Source organism: Ranitomeya imitator, chromosome 6 (genome assembly GCF_032444005.1).
Source record: "Ranitomeya imitator isolate aRanImi1 chromosome 6, aRanImi1.pri, whole genome shotgun sequence".
In the NCBI taxonomy this organism is placed as follows: Eukaryota; Metazoa; Chordata; class Amphibia; order Anura; family Dendrobatidae; genus Ranitomeya; species Ranitomeya imitator.
In genome coordinates, this window is record NC_091287.1 from 504,535,947 (window position 1) to 504,557,463 (window position 21,517).

A 21,517-nucleotide genomic window follows, 5' to 3' on the forward strand; every position below is an offset into this window, starting at 1 on the left:
GAGATGCTGCTTCTTGTGCGAAGAAATGCTGGATAGCTCCTACTATGTGCAAGACGCAGCAATATCCTCCACGGCTAATCATCCCCTATAGAGGCTGCCATTATCAATCACCCCCTATAGAGGCTGCCATTACTGATCATCCCCCATAGAATCTGCCATTACCGATCATCCCCTATAGAGGCTGCCATTACTGATCATCCCCTATAGAGACTGCCATTAGCGATCACCCCCTATAGAAGCTGCCATTACCGATCACCCCCTATAGAGGCTGCCATTACCGATAATCCCCTATAGAGGCTGCCATTACCGATCACCCCCTATAGAAGCTGTCATTACTGATCATCCCCCATAGAATCTGCCATTACCAATCATCCCCTATAGAAGCTGCCACTACCAATCATCCCCTATAGAAGCTGCCATTACCGATCACCCCCTATAGAGGCTGCCATTACCGATAATCCCCTATAGAGGCTGCCATTACCGATCACCCCTATAGAAGCTGTCATTACTGATCATCCCCCATAGAATCTGCCATTACCGATCACCCCCTATAGAGGCTGCCATTACCGATAATCCCCTATAGAGGCTGCCATTACCGATCACCCCCTATAGAAGCTGTCATTACTGATCATCCCCCATAGAATCTGCCATTACCAATCATCCCCTATAGAAGCTGCCACTACCAATCATCCCCTATAGAAGCTGCCATTACCGATCACCCCCTATAGAGGCTGCCATTACCGATAATCCCCTATAGAGGCTGCCATTACCGATCACCCCCTATAGAAGCTGTCATTACTGATCATCCCCCATAGAATCTGCCATTACCAATCATCCCCTATAGAAGCTGCCACTACCAATCATCCCCTATAGAAGCTGCCATTACCGATCACCCCCTATAGAGGCAGCCATTACTGATGATTCCCTATAGAGGCTGCCATTACTGATCATCCCCTATAGAGGCTGCCATTACCGATCACCCCCTATAGAAGCTGCCATTACCGATCATCCCCTATATAGGCTGCCATTACCGATCATCCTCTATAGAGGATGCCATTACCGATCATCCTCTATAGAGGCTGCCATTACTGATCATCCCCTATAGAAGCTGCCATTATTGATCATCCCCTATAGAGGCTGCCATTGCCGATCATCCTCTATAGAGGCTGCCATTACCGACCATCCCCTATAGAGACTGCCATTACTGTTCATCCCCTATAGAAGCTGCCATTATTGATCATCCCCTATAGAGGCTGCCATTACTGATCGTCCCCTATAGAAGCTGCCATTATTGATCATCCCCTATAGAGGCTGTCATTACTGATCATCCCCTATAGAAGCTGCCATTATTGTTCATCCCCTATAGAGGCTGCCATTACTGATCGTCCCCTATAGAGGCTGCCATTGCCGATCGTCCCCTATAGAGGCTGCCATTGCCGATCATCCCCTATAGAGGCTGCCATTACTGTTCATCCCCTGTAGAGGCTGCCATTACCGATCGTCCCCTATAGAGGCTGCCATTGCCGATCATCCCCTATAGAGGCTGCCATTACTGTTCATCCCCTGTAGAGGCTGCCATTACCGATCACCCCCTATAGAGGCTGCCATTACCGATCGTCCCCTATAGAGGCTGCCATTACCGATCACCCCCTATAGAAGCTGTCATTACTGATCATCCCCCATAGAATCTGCCATTACCAATCATCCCCTATAGAAGCTGCCACTACCAATCATCCCCTATAGAAGCTGCCATTACCGATCACCCCCTATAGAGGCAGCCAGTACTGATGATTCCCTATAGAGGCTGCCATTACTGATCATCCCCTATAGAGGCTGCCGTTACCGATCACCCCCTATAGAAGCTGCCATTACCGATAATCCCCTATAGAGGCTGCCATTACCGATCATCCTCTATAGAGGATGCCATTACCGATCATCCTCTATAGAGGCTGCCATTACCGATCACCCCCTATAGAAGCTGCCATTACTGATCATCCCCCATAGAATCTGCCATTACCGATCATCCTCTATAGAGGATGCCATTACCAATCATCCCCTATAGAAGCTGCCACTACCAATCATCCCCTATAGAAGCTGCCATTACCGATAATCCCCTATAGAGGCTGCCATTACCAATCATCCCCTATAGAAGCTGCCAATATTGTACAGTTTCACCTGTCTTTCACTAGGGGGACTTGTCAGGGAGTCACAAAAACACTGAACTTTAGGAAGGCAAAGTTTGACCAGCTTAGAGATGCCCTTAATCTGGTAGACTGGGACAATATCCTCAGAAATGAGAATACAGATAATAAATGGGAAATGTTTAAGAACATCCTAAATAGGCAGTGTAAGCGGTTTATACCTTGTGGGAATAAAAGGACTAGAAATAGGAAAAACCCAATGTGGCTAAACAAAGAAGTAAGACAGGCAATTAACAGTAAAAAGAAAGCATTTGCACTACTAAAGCAGGATGGCACCATTGAAGCTCTAAAAAACTATAGGGAGAAAAATACTTTATCTAAAAAACTAATTAAAGCTGCCAAAAAGGAAACAGAGAAGCACATTGCTAAGGAGAGTAAAACTGATCCCAAACTGTTCTTCAACTATATCAATAGTAAAAGAATAAAAACTGAAAATGTAGGCCCCTTAAAAAATAGTGAGGAAAGAATGGTTGTAGATGACGAGGAAAAAGCTAACATATTAAACACCGTCTTCTCCACGGTTTTCACGGAAAATGAAATGCTAGGTGAAATCCCAAGAAACAATGAAAACCCTATATTAAGGGTCACCAATCTAACCCAAGAAGAGGTGCGAAACCGGCTAAATAAGATTAAAATAGATAAATCTCCGGGTCCGGATGGCATACACCCACGAGTACTAAGAGAACTAAGTAATATAATAGATAAACCATTATTTCTTATTTTTAGTGACTCTATAGCGACAGGGTCTGTTCCGCAGGACTGGCGCATAGCAAATGTGGTGCCAATATTCAAAAAGGGCTCTAAAAGTGAACCTGGAAATTATAGGCCAGTAAGTCTAACCTCTATTGTTGGTAAAATATTTGAAGGGTTTCTGAGGGATGTTATTCTGGATTATCTCAATGAGAATAACTGTTTAACTCCATATCAGCATGGGTTTATGAGAAATCGCTCCTGTCAAACCAATCTAATCAGTTTTTATGAAGAGGTAAGCTATAGGCTGGACCACGGTGAGTCAGTGGACGTGGTATATCTCGATTTATCCAAAGCGTTTGATACCGTGCCGCACAAGAGGTTGGTACACAAAATGAGAATGCTTGGTCTGGGGGAAAATGTGTGTAAATGGGTTAGTAACTGGCTTAGTGATAGAAAGCAGAGGGTGGTTATAAATGGTATAGTCTCTAACTGGGTCGCTGTGACCAGTGGGGTACCGCAGGGGTCAGTATTGGGACCTGTTCTCTTCAACATATTCATTAATGATCTGGTAGAAGGTTTACACAGTAAAATATCGATATTTGCAGATGATACAAAACTATGTAAAGCAGTTAATACAAGAGAAGATAGTATTCTGCTACAGATGGATCTGGATAAGTTGGAAACTTGGGCTGAAAGGTGGCAGATGAGGTTTAACAATGATAAATGTAAGGTTATACACATGGGAAGAAGGAATCAATATCACCATTACACACTGAACGGGAAACCACTGGGTAAATCTGACAGGGAGAAGGACTTGGGGATCCTAGTTAATGATAAACTTACCTGGAGCAGCCAGTGCCAGGCAGCAGCTGCCAAGGCAAACAGGATCATGGGGTGCATTAAAAGAGGTCTGGATACACATGATGAGAGCATTATACTGCCTCTGTACAAATCCCTAGTTAGACCGCACATGGAGTACTGTGTCCAGTTTTGGGCACCGGTGCTCAGGAAGGATATAATGGAACTAGAGAGAGTACAAAGGAGGGCAACAAAATTAATAAAGGGGATGCGAGATCTACAATACCCAGATAGATTAGCGAAATTAGGATTATTTAGTCTAGAAAAAAGACGACTGAGGGGCGATCTAATAACCATGTATAAGTATATAAGGGGACAATACAAATATCTCGCTGAGGATCTGTTTATACCAAGGAAGGTGACGGGCACAAGGGGGCATTCTTTGCGTCTGGAGGAGAGAAGGTTTTTCCACCAACGTAGAAGAGGATTCTTTACTGTTAGGGCAGTGAGTATCTGGAATTGCTTGCCTGAGGAGGTGGTGATGGCGAACTCAGTCGAGGGGTTCAAGAGAGGCCTGGATGTCTTCCTGGAGCAGAACAATATTGTATCATACAATTATTAGGTTCTGTAGAAGGACGTAGATCTGGGGATTTATTATGATGGAATATAGGCTGAACTGGATGGACAAATGTCTTTTTTCGGCCTTACTAACTATGTTACTATGTTACATTACTGATCATCCCCATAGAAGCTGCCATTACTGATCATCCCCCATAGAATCTGCCATTACCGATCATCCTCTATAGAGGCTGCCATTACGATCATCCTCTATAGAGGCTGCCATTACCGATCATCCCCTATAGAGGTTGCCATTACCGATCATCCCCTATAGAGGCTGCCATTACCGATCATCCCCTATAGAGGCTGCCATTACCAATCATCCCCTATATAGGCTGCCATTACCGATCATCCTCTATAGAGGCTGCCACTACCGATCATCCTCTATAGAGGATGCCATTACCGATCACCCCCTATAGAAGCTGCCATTACTGATCATCCCCCATAGAATCTGCCATTACCAATCATCCCCTATAGAAGCTGCCATTACCGATCACCCCCTATAGAGGCAGCCATTACTGATGATTCCCTATAGAGGCTGCCATTACCGATCATCCTCTATAGAGGATGCCATTACCGATCATCCTCTATAGAGGCTGCCATTACTGATCATCCCCTATAGAAGCTGCCATTATTGATCATCCCCTATAGAGGCTGCCATTGCCGATCATCCTCTATAGAGGCTGCCATTACCGACCATCCCCTATAGAGACTGCCATTACTGTTCATCCCCTATAGAAGCTGCCATTATTGATCATCCCCTATAGAGGCTGCCATTACTGATCGTCCCCTATAGAAGCTGCCATTATTGATCATCCCCTATAGAGGCTGTCATTACTGATCATCCCCTATAGAAGCTGCCATTATTGATCATCCCCTATAGAGGCTGCCATTACTGATCGTCCCCTATAGAGGCTGCCATTGCCGATCGTCCCCTATAGAGGCTGCCATTGCCGATCATCCCCTATAGAGGCTGCCATTACTGTTCATCCCCTGTAGAGGCTGCCATTACCGATCGTCCCCTTATAGAGGCTGCCATTGCCGATCATCCCCTATAGAGGCTGCCATTACTGTTCATCCCCTGTAGAGGCTGCCATTACCGATCGTCCCCTATAGAGGCTGCCATTGCTGATCATCCCCTATAGAGGCCGCCATTGCCGATCATCCCCTATAGAGGCCGCCATTACTGATCGTCCCCTGTAGAGGCTGCCCCCCGACCTCCGGAGCCCCTGGTGTGGATATCTGCATAGTACATGACGGAGCCACGTATAACGTCTTAAATATTGCAGATCATAGTGAGGCAAATATAACAGCGATCCGCACCACCAAAGTAAAACTCACTGTGAACGGTCCGGTAGATGAACCTATGCTGGTCTGCTAGATATCGGGTGCTGTAGCCGAGAAAGCCTTCGAACGTGCATATGAGCAAAAAGAGATGCAGCAGCACTCACCAATCTTCTGTGCAGGTTACTTTATTAATACATCAACTTCACGGCACGGGGGTGTGTGTCCAAGGTAATGTGAGGGCTGAACGACGGCCGTTTCGCACCTGTCCGGCGCTTCAACGGGTTCAATGTGTGGACGGACGTGACGCCTTAAGAGGAGTGCTCGAACCCCGCACCCTCCTCCGGCTACACTCCGCCCACTCACAGTACAAACTATTAAAATCACAATAAAACATACAATTAAAAATAAATGATAGTACGACAAAGTACACATTAGCAAACAATTGTTTGTATGTCGGCCACTAACAAATAGCGAAGAATATTCCATATCTTTGTGCCTTCTATCTGCATGAGCCGACGTTAAGAAGTAACAGACAATCAACTGAAAATCCCTGTATCGCAGAGAGAATATTTATGTGGAATATATGTGTCTGATTGGTTACAATCTCTCTATCCACCTATAGTGCCAAGGGGCACAAGGGGCATCACCTGTCTACGTCTGTGTGTCAGTGCCAAATAGGACGTAGGTACTCAGATGTATGAACCCAACTTATTATGCATTACATATACAACTATGAAGGGCCAAATTGTTTCTTGATGGGACTCCATAAATCTCATAAAAAAATAGATCTAACGAAAAAGTAGACATGTCTATTTTTTTATGAGATTTATGGAGTCCCGTCAAGAAACAATTTGGCCCTTCATAGTTGTATATGTAATGCATAATAAGTTGGGTTCATACATCTGAGTACCTAAGTCCTATTTGGCACTGACACACAGACGTAGACAGGTGATGCCCCTTGTGCCCCTTGGCACTATAGGTGGATAGAGAGATTGTAACCAATCAGACACATATATTCCACCTAAATATTCTCTCTGCGATACAGGGATTTTCAGTTGATTGTCTGTTACTTCTTAACGTCGGCTCATGCAGATAGAAGGCACAAAGATATGGAATATTCTTCGCTATTTGTTAGTGGCCGACATACAAACAATTGTTTGCTAATGTGTACTTTGTCGTACTATCATTTGTTTTTAATTGTATGTTTCATTGTGATTTTAATAGTTTGTACTGTGAGTGGGCGGAGTGTAGCCGGAGGAGGGTGCGGGGTTCGAGCACTCCTCTTAAGGTGTCACGTCCGTCCACACATTGAACCCGTTGAAGCGCCGGACAGGTGCGAAACGGCCGTCGTTCAGCCCTCACATTACCTTGGACACACCCCCCCCGTGCCATGAAGTTGATGTATAAATAAAGTAACCTGCACAGAAGATTGGTGAGTGCTGCCGTATCTCTTTTTGCTCTTAAATTTTGCAGAGGCTTTTATACTTTTATGGTAGGTGGGGCGACATATAACGTAAGACCCCCTCCCCCTCCGATATCTATTTCTTGGTATGGTTTCCTAGCGAAAAAGGTTAGTTGTGAATTCTCACCTGTCTGGCTGAGCACCCATTCACCAATTCCACGGACCCCCACCACCACCAATACACATGATCGGTTCTGACACGTGTGACCAGTGGGGACGGTGTAGTAAGCCATTGTCGGACACCTGTCACGGCGGCTTATCTCTTGTGGGAATAAAAGGATATGTTTAAATCGAACTTGTCTGATCCCTTCTTCCCCCTCCCCCACAATATCATCTGTCAGGGAGGACACCAATCTAATGAGTATGTGGGCCACAAGATAAATCGCTGGTCTTTGAGCTTAATAGATGGGTGATTTTTATTTGCCCTGGTGGGCTGGGGGAGTGCATGGTTAATTGGGGCTCCTAAGCTGGAGAGCCACCACCTAAAGCTGATTGATCGCTGACTTTTGCTCTAGATTTGATTTTTTCCCTAGATTTTTTTAGAACAATATCAAAAACCTATTAGAATCCAAGTAAAGTACCGTAAGTGGTAGTGACGTGGAAATGCTGGCGTCCGGCCAGCAGAGAGGGATCGGATGGTGAAGGTTACCTCTGCGCCCACGCGGCCTGCTTTATTACCTGTCCTCTCAGTGTGGGACACTCACATTTATCCACAGAGCGCTGCTGCTGCAGAACTGCTCGCATGTCTTACATTGTCCCAACATCTCCGCTGTTTTCATAAGCAGCATTGATTGTGAAATGTTTGGGGTTTTTTTTTGCCTTTAAAGTGTCCGTTCCACAAGGGGATTGTAAGATGGAAATGGATATCCTATAATGTGGAGAGTAACACGTCGCCCCGAGCGGGGTCTTCATCTACCAAGGCACAAGGGACGAATAACGAGACAGATCCTCTAACGCAGAGTCTTGGCTAGGCTTCTCTTCACATGGGGGCACATTTAGGACCCTGGCAATGCAGAGTGGCTTTTTGGACCAGCTCCATTAATCAGCTCCCATACTCCATCAGTCCCCCCGGGAATGCCCCTGTATTGGGCAGGGGTGGGCAATTAATTTTCCCAAGGGGCCACATGAGAGACCTTGACTGTTGTGGAGGGCCGAACCAATAATTCTGTTTAATATTAATTATAATCATTATTTTATATGAATGTTAATTGTATCCCTTAATATTGAGCAAAATTAAGTATGCCGACACCCCCTATATACTGTATGAGCCCACACACAGCCCCAATATATATGTATAGTAGGAGACCCCACATAACCCCTACATAAAGTATGAGCCCCCTATGTACAGTATGAGCCCAACAGAGCCCCCTTACATACAGTTTGAGCCCCCTATATACAGTACGAGACCCCACATATTCCCCTTAAATGCAGTATTAGCCCCCTACATTCTGTATGAGCCCCCTACATACAGTATAAGCTCCCACATAGCCCCCTACATACAGTATAATCCCAACATAGCCCCTCTATATAAAGTATGAACCCCTTAATACAGTATGAGCCTCCACACAGCCCCCTATATACATCATGAGCCCCAACACAGCCCCCTTACATACAGGTTGAGCCCCCACACAGTCCCCTGTATACAGTATGGGACCCCACATATTCCCCCTAAATACAGTATAAACCCCCACATAGCCATCTATATACAGTATGACCCCCAACACAGCCCCCTTACATACATTACGATCTCTCACACAGTACCCCTATATACAGCATAAGCCCCCACACAGTACCCTTATATACAGTGTGAGCCCCAAATAAACCCCTATATACAGTGAGACCCCAGAAAACATCCCATACCTGTCTCCCGTTCCCCTGGCGCTCTGCCCCGGTCTCCGGTGCACACAGGCGTGATGTAGTGACGGGATAGTGTCTCAGTTGCACACACTGATTGGTGGGAGGATGTTTTATAGCGGTGGTACCTCGACACGAGATGTGGGTGGGAGAGGGCATGGTGCGGTCAGTCGGGCACTGTTTTTAGCCCATTAGGTGTCTCCGTTTGTGGACCGGTTTGGAACAGTAAGAGGGCCGGATGTGGCCCGTGGGCCGCACTTTCTCCAGATCTCCTGTCCATGGTCCCACTGTGATGGACTCCAGTAGAGATGGTTTTGCTCCTGGTCTGTGTCCTCCTCCTGCCTAGTTAAAAACATAGCTGCAAATAGACCTATGGGGCCCATTAGGGCCCAGGACCCATCAGATCATCCCGAAATCCTATACGTGGTATCTCATATTTGATATAGAATGATACAAATATAATGTTTTGTAACCCAGAGGATCATAGAAATTATGTACAGTCTGAATATAGAATTTATAACATATTCCTTTTATATAATTGCATGAATTATTCTGGAGATGATCCCTGTAGCTAATAACAATCATATTTATATATAATAGTAAATAAAAGTGTATATCACGAAGAGCGAGCCTCACCCTCCTCATCTCCCAATTACGCCTCCTTGTAAATCCGTACCAGTCATACGCCAAGGAGGAGGATGGAAACTCACAGTGCCCAGTACTGAACGCGCAGCTTCCTGTGGATAGAATTGTGCCAATTACTTCATCTTCACTTGTCCTTACCACTAATTACCCCTGCTGGCCATAATTTACACATAATTCATATGGAAATCCACATTACGGAGGATAAAAAGAAAACACAAACAAATGAACATCTTGTTGCTATTGAATGTCTGCCCTAGTTACAGACTTATCCACAGTCCTACAGAAGGAAGGATCCTTTAGACCCCCTCTTAAAGAGGCCCTGACATCAGGTCAAAAGTGGAACATTTTTGCTCTCATTTTATTCCCATTACTTCCCAGAATTATTATTATTGTTATTATTTATTATTATTATAGCGCCATTTATTCCATTTAGTACAATAACCTTAGTCAATACAAGTCACGACTGGTACAGGAGGAGAGGACCCTGCCCGCGAGGGCTCACAATCTACAAGGGATGGGTGAGGATACAGTAGGCGAGGATAGAGCTGGTCATGCAGTGGTTTGGTTGTTGTTGTAGTTTTTTTCTTTTAAAACTGCAATATGGTTCCAGAGATATGGGCCTTTTTTATTTAGTGCACGCCTTTTATGGTCTTTATCAAGAGAACGTGACTCATAAAATTCTATCAGGGGCGTGGCATTTAGCATTCTATGCGGAGGTGTGGCTCATAGAATTCTATGCGGGGCAGGCTAATAGAGCTCTCTGTGGGGAGGGGCTAATAGAATTCTATGCAGGGGCGGGGCTCTTAGAATTCTATGCGTGGCGTGGCTAATAGAACTATGTGGGGAGGGACTAATAGAATTCTATGCGGGGCGTGGCTAATAGAACTCTGTGGGGAGGGACTAATAGAATTCTATGAGGGGTTGGGGCTCTTAGAATTCTATGCGGGGCGTGGCTAATAGAACTATGTGGGGAGGGACTAATAGAATTCTATGCGGGGCGTGGCTAATAGAACTATGTGGGGAGGGACTAATAGAATTCTATGCGGGGCGTGGCTAATAGAACTCTGTGGGGAGGGGCTAATAGAATTCTATGAGGGGCTTGGGCTCTTAGAATTCTATGCTGGGCGTGGCTAATAGAACTATGTGGGGAGGGACTAATAGAATTCTATGCGGGGCATGGCTAATAGAACTATGTGGGGAGGGACTAATATAATTCTATGAGGGGGCGGGGCTCTTAGAATTCTATGTGGGGTGTGGCTAATAGAACTCTATGTAGGGAGGGACTAATAGAATTCTATGCGGGGCGTGGCTAATAGAACTCTGGGGAGGGACTAATAGAATTCTATGAGGGGTTGGGGCTCTTAGAATTCTATGCGGGGCGTGGCTAATAGAACTATGTGGGGAGGGGCTAATAGAATTCTATGAGGGGGCAGGGCTCTTAGAATTCTATGCTGGGCGTGGCTAATAGAACTATGTGGGGAGGGACTAATAGAATTCTATGCGGGGCATGGCTAATAGAACTATGTGGGGAGGGACTAATATAATTCTATGAGGGGGCAGGGCTCTTAGAATTCTATGCGGGGCGTGGCTAATAGAACTCTATGTAGGGAGGGACTAATAGAATTCTATGCGGGGCGTGGCTAATAGAACTCTGTGGGGAGGGGCTAATAGAATTCTATGAGGGGTTGGGGCTCTTAGAATTCTATGCGGGGCGTGGCTAATAGAACTATGTGGGGAGGGACTAATAGAATTCTATGCGGGGCATGGCTAATAGAACTATGTGGGGAGGGACTAATATAATTCTATGAGGGGGCGGGGCTCTTAGAATTCTATGCGGGGCGTGGCTAATAGAACTCTATGTAGGGAGGGACTAATAGAATTATATGCGGGGCGTGGCTAATAGAATTCTATGTGGGGAGGGACTAATAGAATTCTATGCGGGGCGTGGCTAATAGAATTCTATTCGGGGCGTGGCTAATAGAATTCTATGTAGGGAGGGACTAATAGAATTCTATGCGGGGCGTGGCTAATAGAATTCTATGCGGGGCGTGGCTAATAGAATTATATGCGGGGCGTGGCTAATAGAACTCTATGTGGGGAGGGACTAATAGAATTCTATGCGGGGCGTGGCTAATATAATTATATGCGGGGCGTGGCTAATAGAATTATATGCGGGGCGTGGCTAATAGAATTCTATGTGGGGAGGGACTAATAGAATTTTATGCAGGGCGTGGCTAATAGAACTCTGTGGGGAGGGGCTAATAGAATTCTATGAGGGGTTTGGGCTCTTAGAATTCTATGCTGGGCGTGGCTAATAGAACTATGTGGGGAGGGACTAATAGAATTCTATGCGGGGCATGGCTAATAGAACTATGTGGGGAGGGACTAATATAATTCTATGAGGGGGCGGGGCTCTTAGAATTCTATGTGGGGTGTGGCTAATAGAACTATGTGGGGAGGGACTAATAGAATTCTATGCGGGGCGTGGCTAATAGAACTCTGTGGGGAGGGACTAATAGAATTCTATGAGGGGTTGGGGCTCTTAGAATTCTATGCGGGGCGTGGCTAATAGAACTATGTGGGGAGGGGCTAATAGAATTCTATGAGGGGTTGGGGCTCTTAGAATTCTATGCGGGGCGTGGCTAATAGAACTATGTGGGGAGGGACTAATAGAATTCTATGCGGGGCATGGCTAATAGAACTATGTGGGGAGGGACTAATATAATTCTATGAGGGGGCGGGGCTCTTAGAATTCTATGCGGGGCGTGGCTAATAGAACTCTATGTAGGGAGGGACTAATAGAATTCTATGCGGGGCGTGGCTAATAGAACTCTGTGGGGAGGGGCTAATAGAATTCTATGAGGGGTTGGGGCTCTTAGAATTCTATGCGGGGCGTGGCTAATAGAACTATGTGGGGAGGGACTAATATAATTCTATGCGGGGCATGGCTAATAGAACTATGTGGGGAGGGACTAATATAATTCTATGAGGGGGCGTGGCTAATAGAATTCTATGCGGGGCGTGGCTAATAGAACTCTATGTAGGGAGGGACTAATAGAATTATATGCGGGGCGTGGCTAATAGAATTCTATGTGGGGAGGGACTAATAGAATTCTATGCGGGGCGTGGCTAATAGAATTCTATGCGGGGCGTGGCTAATAGAATTCTATGTAGGGAGGGACTAATAGAATTCTATGCGGGGCGTGGCTAATAGAATTCTATGCGGGGCGTGGCTAATAGAATTATATGCGGGGCGTGGCTAATAGAATTCTATGTGGGGAGGGACTAATAGAATTCTATGCGGGGCGTGGCTAATAGAATTATATGCGGGGCGTGGCTAATAGAATTATATGCGGGGCGTGGCTAATAGAATTCTATGTGGGGAGGGACTAATAGAATTCTATGCAGGGCGTGGCTAATAGAATTCTATGCGGGGTCAGGGCATTTGTCTGCTCTGTATTATTACCTTGTGAACAACACTCCCTGGTTAAGACCATGCACTAAATAAAAAGGCCCATATCTCTGGAACTGTATGGTGGATTAAAAATAATCAACAAAACAACAAAAATATCCCAGAATACTCAAGGAAGCAGCAGTAATAAAATGGTAAACTGTCAATTTCTAATCTAGTAGCAGGTCCTCTTTAAATTGGTCTTCTAAATGGGTAAATCACACATTAAAGGAAATCTGTAACCGGGGTTCTGCTACCTAATCTGACAGCAGCATGATGTGGAGAAGAGACCCTGATTTCAATTCTAGTTTTGATAAAATCCGTGTTTTATCAGCAAGAGATTATCACTAGGGGACTAGTAAATTTGCTGCCATATTCATAAGTGCTATATAACTCCGCCTCCCACCACTGATTGGCAGCTTTCTGCCTATGCACAGTGTAAACAGAAGCTGCCAATCAGTGATGTGGGTGGGGTTATAGAAAGCTCAGCATTCAGAGGACTGGTAAATATTTAGCAGATAAAACAGTGATTTTATCATAACTGCAGCAAACAGCCCGTAAGTGATGCATCGCTGGAATCAGGGTCTCGTCATCTACTTTGTGTTCTCTTTATGGTAATAAATATCTGATAATTCCATTGTATTTAAATTATTTTTCTCTTTTGCATCTTCTAAAATACAAGAAATAGGGCCTGCATTTTGTTTACAAAACAGCGTCACACGTGTCCTCTGGCTGGGTCTGGTATTGCAGTTAATTTCATTTAAGCTATGAGGGTCTGAGTGACTCCAGCCTTGAGAGACTTTGTTCGATCCTGAACTGACATAGCATAAATGTGTCGCCAATGTGGTAACAACTACACAAATACTACTGAATGGTTCTTTAAGGGATTTATCAGAATTTGCATGTGGTCGACTGATGCTGATAGTTTTATCTGTTACACGGCACCTGCATGTAAGGCCTCTTTCACACGTCCAGGTAATTCTGGTACCGGAGAAATCGGTACCGGAAGTGTCCGTGTGCTCACTTAGCACATCAGTGTGGCACACGTGCGGCAGCCGTGTGCCGACTGAGGACCACACGGACCGTGCAGGAGACAGCGCTACAGTTAAGCGCTGTCCCCTGCATGCGGTGCTGAAGCCGGTATTCATCCCTTCTTCCCAGCTGGAAAGAAGGAATGAAAAATCTTTTTTTTCTCTTTTCTCTTAAAAATAAATTTTGCGCGTTCCCTCCCGCATCCCATCCCCTGTGCGCCCCCCCCCCCCCACTTGCCAGGAAATACTCACCGACACCCAGCTCCAGCGATGTCTCCTCTCAGCGCCAGCAGCAGGCCCTGTGTGAGCGGTCACGTGGTCCCGCTCATTACAGTGAGGAATATGCACATATTCCTCACTGTAATGAGCGGGACCACGTGACCGCTCACACAGCACAGGCTGCAGCCGCTGAGAGGAGACATCGCTGGAGCTGGGTGTCGGTATTTCCTGGCAAGCGGGGGGGGGGGGCGCACAGGGGATGAGGGGATGGGAGGCGGGAGGGGATGCACAAACTTTATTTGTAAGGGGAAAGGGAAAAAAAAAAAGATTATTCATTCCTTCTCTCCAGCGAACGCTGCTGGGAAGAAGGGATGAATTCCGGCTTCAGCACCACGGGGGGGGACAGCGCTTACTGTAGCGCTGTCTCTCCTGTGGGCGGTACGTGCACACGGAGGAGAGTACACACTGTTCTCCGTGTGCACGTGTTCGGGACGCTTTGTGGACCGTGCTGCCGGAGAAAAACGGACATGTCTCCGACACATGGTCCGTGAAAACACGGTGACATGTGCATAGACCCATTCATTTGAATGGGTTTACGTGTGTCAATGTCTCCGGTACGTGAGAAAACTGTCAGTACACGTACCGGAGAAACTGACATGTGAAAGAGGCCTAAGGGTTCCATTCCTTTGTGTATACCGCTCATGGTTACAGACTAATAACAAAGCTTGTGCTGTCAGACTCTGCAGTCAGGCTACAAAGCTAGAAACATTCTGGTTGTGGTTTCACCCTCACAGGCTCCATCATAGGTGTCCTTGAGAAAGCTCATCAATATCAGATCTGTGATGGTTCGACACCCAAACCCCACACCAGTCATCTGCTATTAGATCTGCTGTCAGCCTGATATAAATATACAGCACACCTCTGGTCAGTCTGTAGAGTCGGCTGCCATGCACTGCGGATAAGCTCCCATTGAAGAGACTGCGGCCCGATCTGCAGTTCTCAGCAGGGGCCACTATACAATAAGCAGGGCTGTGCTGTTCATCTCTATTCACTGTTTATATCCAACAGCCAATTAAGTCAAGAACAGCTGGTAAGTGACGATGTGTCGGACCACCGCCTATCTATCGGACTACAATAGGTCATCAATATTATTTGCTCAGACAACCCCCTTTAAAGTCACACCTCTGATGGGGTCAGTGACGTTGAAAGTAGAACCAGAACGTTCAAGTCTGTATAGTCTCACTAGGACCAAAGAGAAACTTCAGTTGACATGAGAGCAGTTTACACAAATCAATAGCTTTTTTTTTTCCTTTTTAATGAACATCCTTGATCTCACCTATCATGTGTTACTTAAAGGGAATCTGTCAGCAGGTTTTTGCTACCTCATGTGAGAGCAGCCTGATGTAGGCAAAGAGAAGCTGAATCCAACAATGTATCACTTTGATTACTGGGTGCAGCCATTCTGACACAATTAGCAATTTTTAGATTTAGCAATACAGCAGAGCTGAGGAAGCTAACCCCGCCCACACTACAGCTGACCACACCCACACCAGGCTTTGTAAATACAATGTACATAGACAGTGAGGTGCCTATCACAGGAGGGGGCGTGTCAGACTAGCATGCACGCGCTGCTGTGTCCCAGCAATGATTAAGCTCCTGACCCTAAAACAATCATTGCAAGCAAACAAAACCATAGACCTTGATAAGAGGCATCTCTGACATGTGTGTTTTAACCCCTGCCTTATGCTGTATTCAGATTACATAGGAGAAATCTGCTGACAGATTCTCTAAAACTTGGGCTCTGAGTCTTCAATCAGTTTTCACCAGAATTCTGGTGTAAAATACTTTGAAATGTCGCACAATTTTCTGCCGTTTTTCTGCTAGTCCTGGATTGCTTTTCCCAAGTGGGGCAGGGCGGGGTGTGGCGAAGCCTTTCTGACAAATTCATCATCATTTTTATGGTGTGAATTACACCAGCAATGTACGGCAGTCGCCGGCTGGAGCAACCTATCTGGTGGTAACACAAGACAATTAAGAGCCGCTCAATGAATTTGATGCATCTTACTCCAGCGCTCCTTACTGTTTTCTTATGTCGCAGAAGGGATTTTGGACCTCCTTAGTCACCAGACTCCGGGTGTGATTGCTGCCTCTGCATTCCCCGCGGCTACCTCTGCATTCCCCTCGGCTACCTCTGCATTCTCCGCGGCTACCTCTGCATTCCCCTCGGCTACCTCTGCATTCCCCTCGGCTACCTCTGCATTCCCCGCGGCTACCTCTGCATTTCCCATGGCTACCTCTGCATTCCCCGCGGCTACCTCTGCATTTCCCATGGCTACCTCTGCATTGCCCATGGCTACCTCTGCATTCCCCAAGGCTACCTCTGCATTCCCCACGGCAACCTCTGCATTCCTCGCGGCTACCTCTGCATTCCCCGCGGCTACCTTTGCATTCCCCACGGTTACCTCTGCATTCCCCGCGGCTACCTCTGCATTCCCCACGGCTACCTCTGCATTCCCCACGGCAACCTCTGCATTCCCCACGGCAACCTCTGCATTCCCCGCGGCTACCTTTGCATTCCCCACGGTTGCCTCTGCATTCCCCAAGGCTCCCTCTGCATTCCCAGCGGCTACCTCTGCATTCCCCGCGGCTACCTCTGCATTCCCCTCTGCTACCTCTGCATTCCCCACGGCTACCTCTGCATTCCCCGTGGCTACCTCTGCATTGCCCACGGCTACCTCTGCATTCCCCACGGCTACCTCTGCATTCCCCTCGGCTACCTCTGCATTCCCCGCGGCTACCTCTGCATTCCCCGTGGCTACCTCTGCATTGCCCTCGGCTACCTCTGCATTCCCCACGGCTACCTCTGCATTCCCCTCGGCTACCTCTGCATTCCCCGCGGCTACCTCTGCATTCCCCGCGGCTACCTCTGCATTCCCCTCGGCTACCTCGGCAGATGAGGTTTAACAATGATAAATGTAAGGTTATACACATGGGAAGAAAGAATCAATATCACCATTACACACTGAATGGGAAACCACTGGGTAAATCTGACAGGGAGAAGGACTTGGGGATCCTAGTTAATGATAAACTTACCTGGAGCAGCCAGTGCCAGGCAGCAGCTGCCAAGGCAAACAGGATCATGGGGTGCATTAAAAGAGGTCTGGATACACATGATGAGAGCATTATACTGCCTCTGTACAAATCCCTAGTTAGACCGCACATGGAGTACTGTGTCCAGTTTTGGTCACCGGTGCTCAGGAAGGATATAATGGAACTAGAGAGAGTACAAAGGAGGGCAACAAAATTAATAAAGGGGATGGGAGAACTACAATACCCAGATAGATTAGCGAAATTAGGATTATTTAGTCTAGAAAAAAGACGACTGAGGGGCGATCTAATAACCATGTATAAGTATATAAGGGGACAATACAAATATCTTGCTGAGGATCTGTTTATACCAAGGAAGGTGATGGGCACAAGGGGGCATTCTTTGCGTCTGGAGGAGAGAAGGTTTTTCCACCAACATAGAAGAGGATTCTTTACTGTTAGGGCAGTGAGAATCTGGAATTGCTTGCCTGAGGAGGTGGTGATGGCGAACTCAGTCGAGGGGTTCAAGAGAGGCCTGGATGTCTTCCTGGAGCAGAACAATATTGTATCATACAATTAGGTTCTGTAGAAGGACGTAGATCTGGGGATTTATTATGATGGAATATAGGCTGAACTGGATGGACAAATGTCTTTTTTCGGCCTTACTAACTATGTTACTATGTAACTATGTTACTATGTTACTATGTTACCTCTGCATTCCCCGCGGCTACCTCTGCATTTCCCATGGCTACCTCTGCATTCCCCGCGGCTACCTCTGCATTCCCCACGGCTACCTCTGCATTACAGACGGCTACCTCTCCATTCCCCTCGGCTACCTCTGCATTCCCCTCGGCTACCTCTGCATTCCCTTCTGTTACCTCTGCATTCTACCTCTGCACTCCCCACGGCTACCTCTGCATTCCCCACGGCTACCTCTGCATTCCCCGCGGCTACCTCTGCATTTCCCGCGGCTACCTCTGCATTCCCCGCAGCTACCTCTGCATTCCCCGCGGCTACCTCTGCATTTCCCGCGGCTACCTCTGCATTCCCCGCGGCTACCTCTGCGTTCCCCGCGGCTACCTCTGCATTCCCCACGGCTACCTCTGCATTCCCTGCGGCTACCTCTGCATTCCCCTCAGCTACCTCTGCATTTCCCGCGGCTACCTCTGCATCCTACTGTACCTCTGCATTCCCTGCGGCTACCTCTGCATTCCCCTCAGCTACCTCTGCATTCCCCGCGGCTACTTCTGCATTCCCCTCTGCTACCTCTGCATTCCCCGCGGCTACCTCTGCATTCCCCGCGGCTACCTCTGCATTCCCCGCGGCTACCTCTGCATTCCCCGCGGCTACCTCTGCATTCGCCGCGGCTACCTCTGCATTCCCCGCGGCTACCTCTGCATTCCCCACGGCTACACCCTGACCCCATTATAGAACGGGACTACGATGTCTTACACACAGAAATAAATAAATCCCGATGACTTGTGCTGAATAAGTGTATTACTTTTTATGATGTGGATGCGAAAACTCATTTAATACTTCCAAAACTCCCGTTTGCCCTAGTAATCCGGTTTTATGGTTTGGCTTGCAGCTACTATTGGAGCTCGTTTATATCCTGCATGCTAGACTGCTTTTTTGCCATCTTACGGCACAGTATTTCACACGATGAGTGCAAAATTGTGCAAGTCCTAAGGGAAGCCATTTATCTGTGATCACCAGGAGACATGACTTTTCTTCATATTCTTCCGTAACTCACATTGATTTTATTTTACCCATTTCTGAAGTTGTAAATGACTTAAAAGCCTTCAGCTCAGATTGTGTGTTTATGGACGGAATGGCCGTCTATTTATCTGTCTCTCTGACAGTATATCTATCTGTAAAATAGCTCTGCCAACCTCTTACAAGAAGGAAAGACTTCTGCCGCTTGGAACCCAGTGACTGGCGAGGGCTGTCATGTCCCTTGTTGGTTTCCTTGGGCTTATTTCCTATGTCAGTGCCACATCTATAGGAATGAACATGGGATACATTTCATCGTAAAGTATGTTACTGTCATTTATGTGTGTGGGTGTTTTAACAATGTGAGAGATGTGAGGGAAAGACAGAAATAAGTAATGGCCATAGTGGTAGTTGGAAGGTTGGTTGCTCGTGATAAGGTTGGGTCAGAAGGCAGCAAGGGCTTAGTACCGTAACTGCCTGCATCCAAGTTCCCTACTAGACATTCAGTGTCTGCATTATAGCTAGCTAGAAGTAGGGGTGAGTAGCAAATATGCTGAGAATATCACTATAACCTCTGCCCCAGGGTTATGAAGAGGCTTACAGGTGAGCAGGCAGGAAACGCCAGCTCCAGGGGAAGAGTGAAGATACGGTAAGTATTGTCACCCACAAGGGGCAAGATGGCCACACCAGAGGGAGTCTGCATACAAGTGAATGCAGTGGATTTTCGCCACTAAGACAGCAATGAAACGGATGCCGGAGTGTGAATGATTGATAAGTGGACACGGTAAGGTGGCTACAAAAGCTACAGTGGTGCATTACTGATAGGTGGCCGAGAGAGAGGGCCTGTGACAAGTCCCGGACATGAGATGGACATGGAGGCTGAGCCCTGAGTCCTCTTCTTCTGTTTACATAGGTTTTAAGTTAAAGAGGAAATGTCACTTGCCAAAAATCTGTAATTGTTATATCTGATATAAACGCCGCCATTCTCCTGAATCGGGCGTTGTTTCTCTTTTGTTCTCTTCCATATGTGTAGTTCTAGTCTCGTCATCCAAGAAGGTGGGATTCTCATGAAGACGCCCATAGAGGAGAGTTGAGGACCACGCCCACTTGGCTAACGAGACTAGATTTATATACAGGAAACAGATGGTTGTACTTCAGGAACACGAGAAAATCAACGCTGGATTCAGAATAACACCGGCATTTATACCTGGAATTTTTTTTTTACATATTAATGAGAAGTGAGAGCTCATCTTTGTGTATAGTTACATAATCTATTTACATGGTAATGTGGATTATTTCTTCATTTGTTCTGATTCAGAGGCATAGCTAGGGTTTTGGTTCAGGAGGGCAAAGCTTCTGAGTGGGCCCCTAACCAGGTAACCTTGATTACAACTCGGTGATGCACCCTAATAGTGGAGGAGAACCTCAGCAGATGACCGCACTGTTACTGAAGATAATCTCTATATAAAGACCAACATGGATATTACCGCCATATGGTCAGTGGTAGATACCAGTCCTACAGAACAAATAACAGATCACTGCACAGTTACAGATAATCTCTTACCGCTGACGTTCTTTCTGATGGAATCGTTCATTTTTCCCATCTTTTCCATCTGGCCCAGACCGACATGACAACTTCTTCCAGCCAGGACTCATCTGCAGAGAATACAACAAAGACAAGTTTCACTTCTCTTATTCCAGCCCCATCACCATCTATTCCCAACCTGCACAAACTCCTCATCCTGATACCCCAATACTGAGCCGCTGCTGCCGTATGTGTCCCTATTACTGCACCTGATACCCCAATACTGAGCCGCTGCTGCCATATGTGTCCCTATTACTGCCCCTGATACCCCAATACTGAGCCGCTGCTGCCGTATGTGTCCCTATTACTGCCCCTGATACCCCAATACTGAGCCGCTGCTGCCATATGTGTCCCTATTACTGACCCTGATACCCCAATACTGAGCAGCTGCTGCCGTATGTGTCCCTATTACTGCCCCTGATACCCCAATACTGAGCCGCTGCTGCCGTATGTGTCCCTATTACTGCCCCTGATACCCCAATACTGAGCCGCTGCTGCCGTATGTGTCCCTACAACTGCCCCTGATACACCAATACTGAGCCGATGCTGCCATATGTGTCCCTATTACTGCCCCTGATACCCCAATACTGAGCCGCTGCTGCCGTATGTGGTCCCTATTACTGCACCCGATACCCCAATATTGAGCCACTGCTGCCGTATGTGTCCCTATTACTGCCCCTGATACCCCAATACTGAGCCGCTGCTGCCGTATGTGGTCCCTATTACTGCACCCGATACCCCAATACTGAGCCACTGCTGCCGTATGTGACCCTATTACTGCACCTGATACCCCAATACTGAGCCGCTGCTGCCGTATGTGTCCCTATTACTGCCCCTGATACCCCAATACTGAGCCGCTGCTGCCATGTGTCC

General features: G+C 46.8%; 1 protein-coding gene across 19 annotated transcripts in view; it reads left to right on the forward strand.

Moving 5' to 3' along the window:
* Positions 1–21,517, forward strand: part of RIMS2 (regulating synaptic membrane exocytosis 2) — a 736,866-nt gene that overhangs the window by 264,652 nt on the left and 450,697 nt on the right. The window lies entirely within an intron of this gene.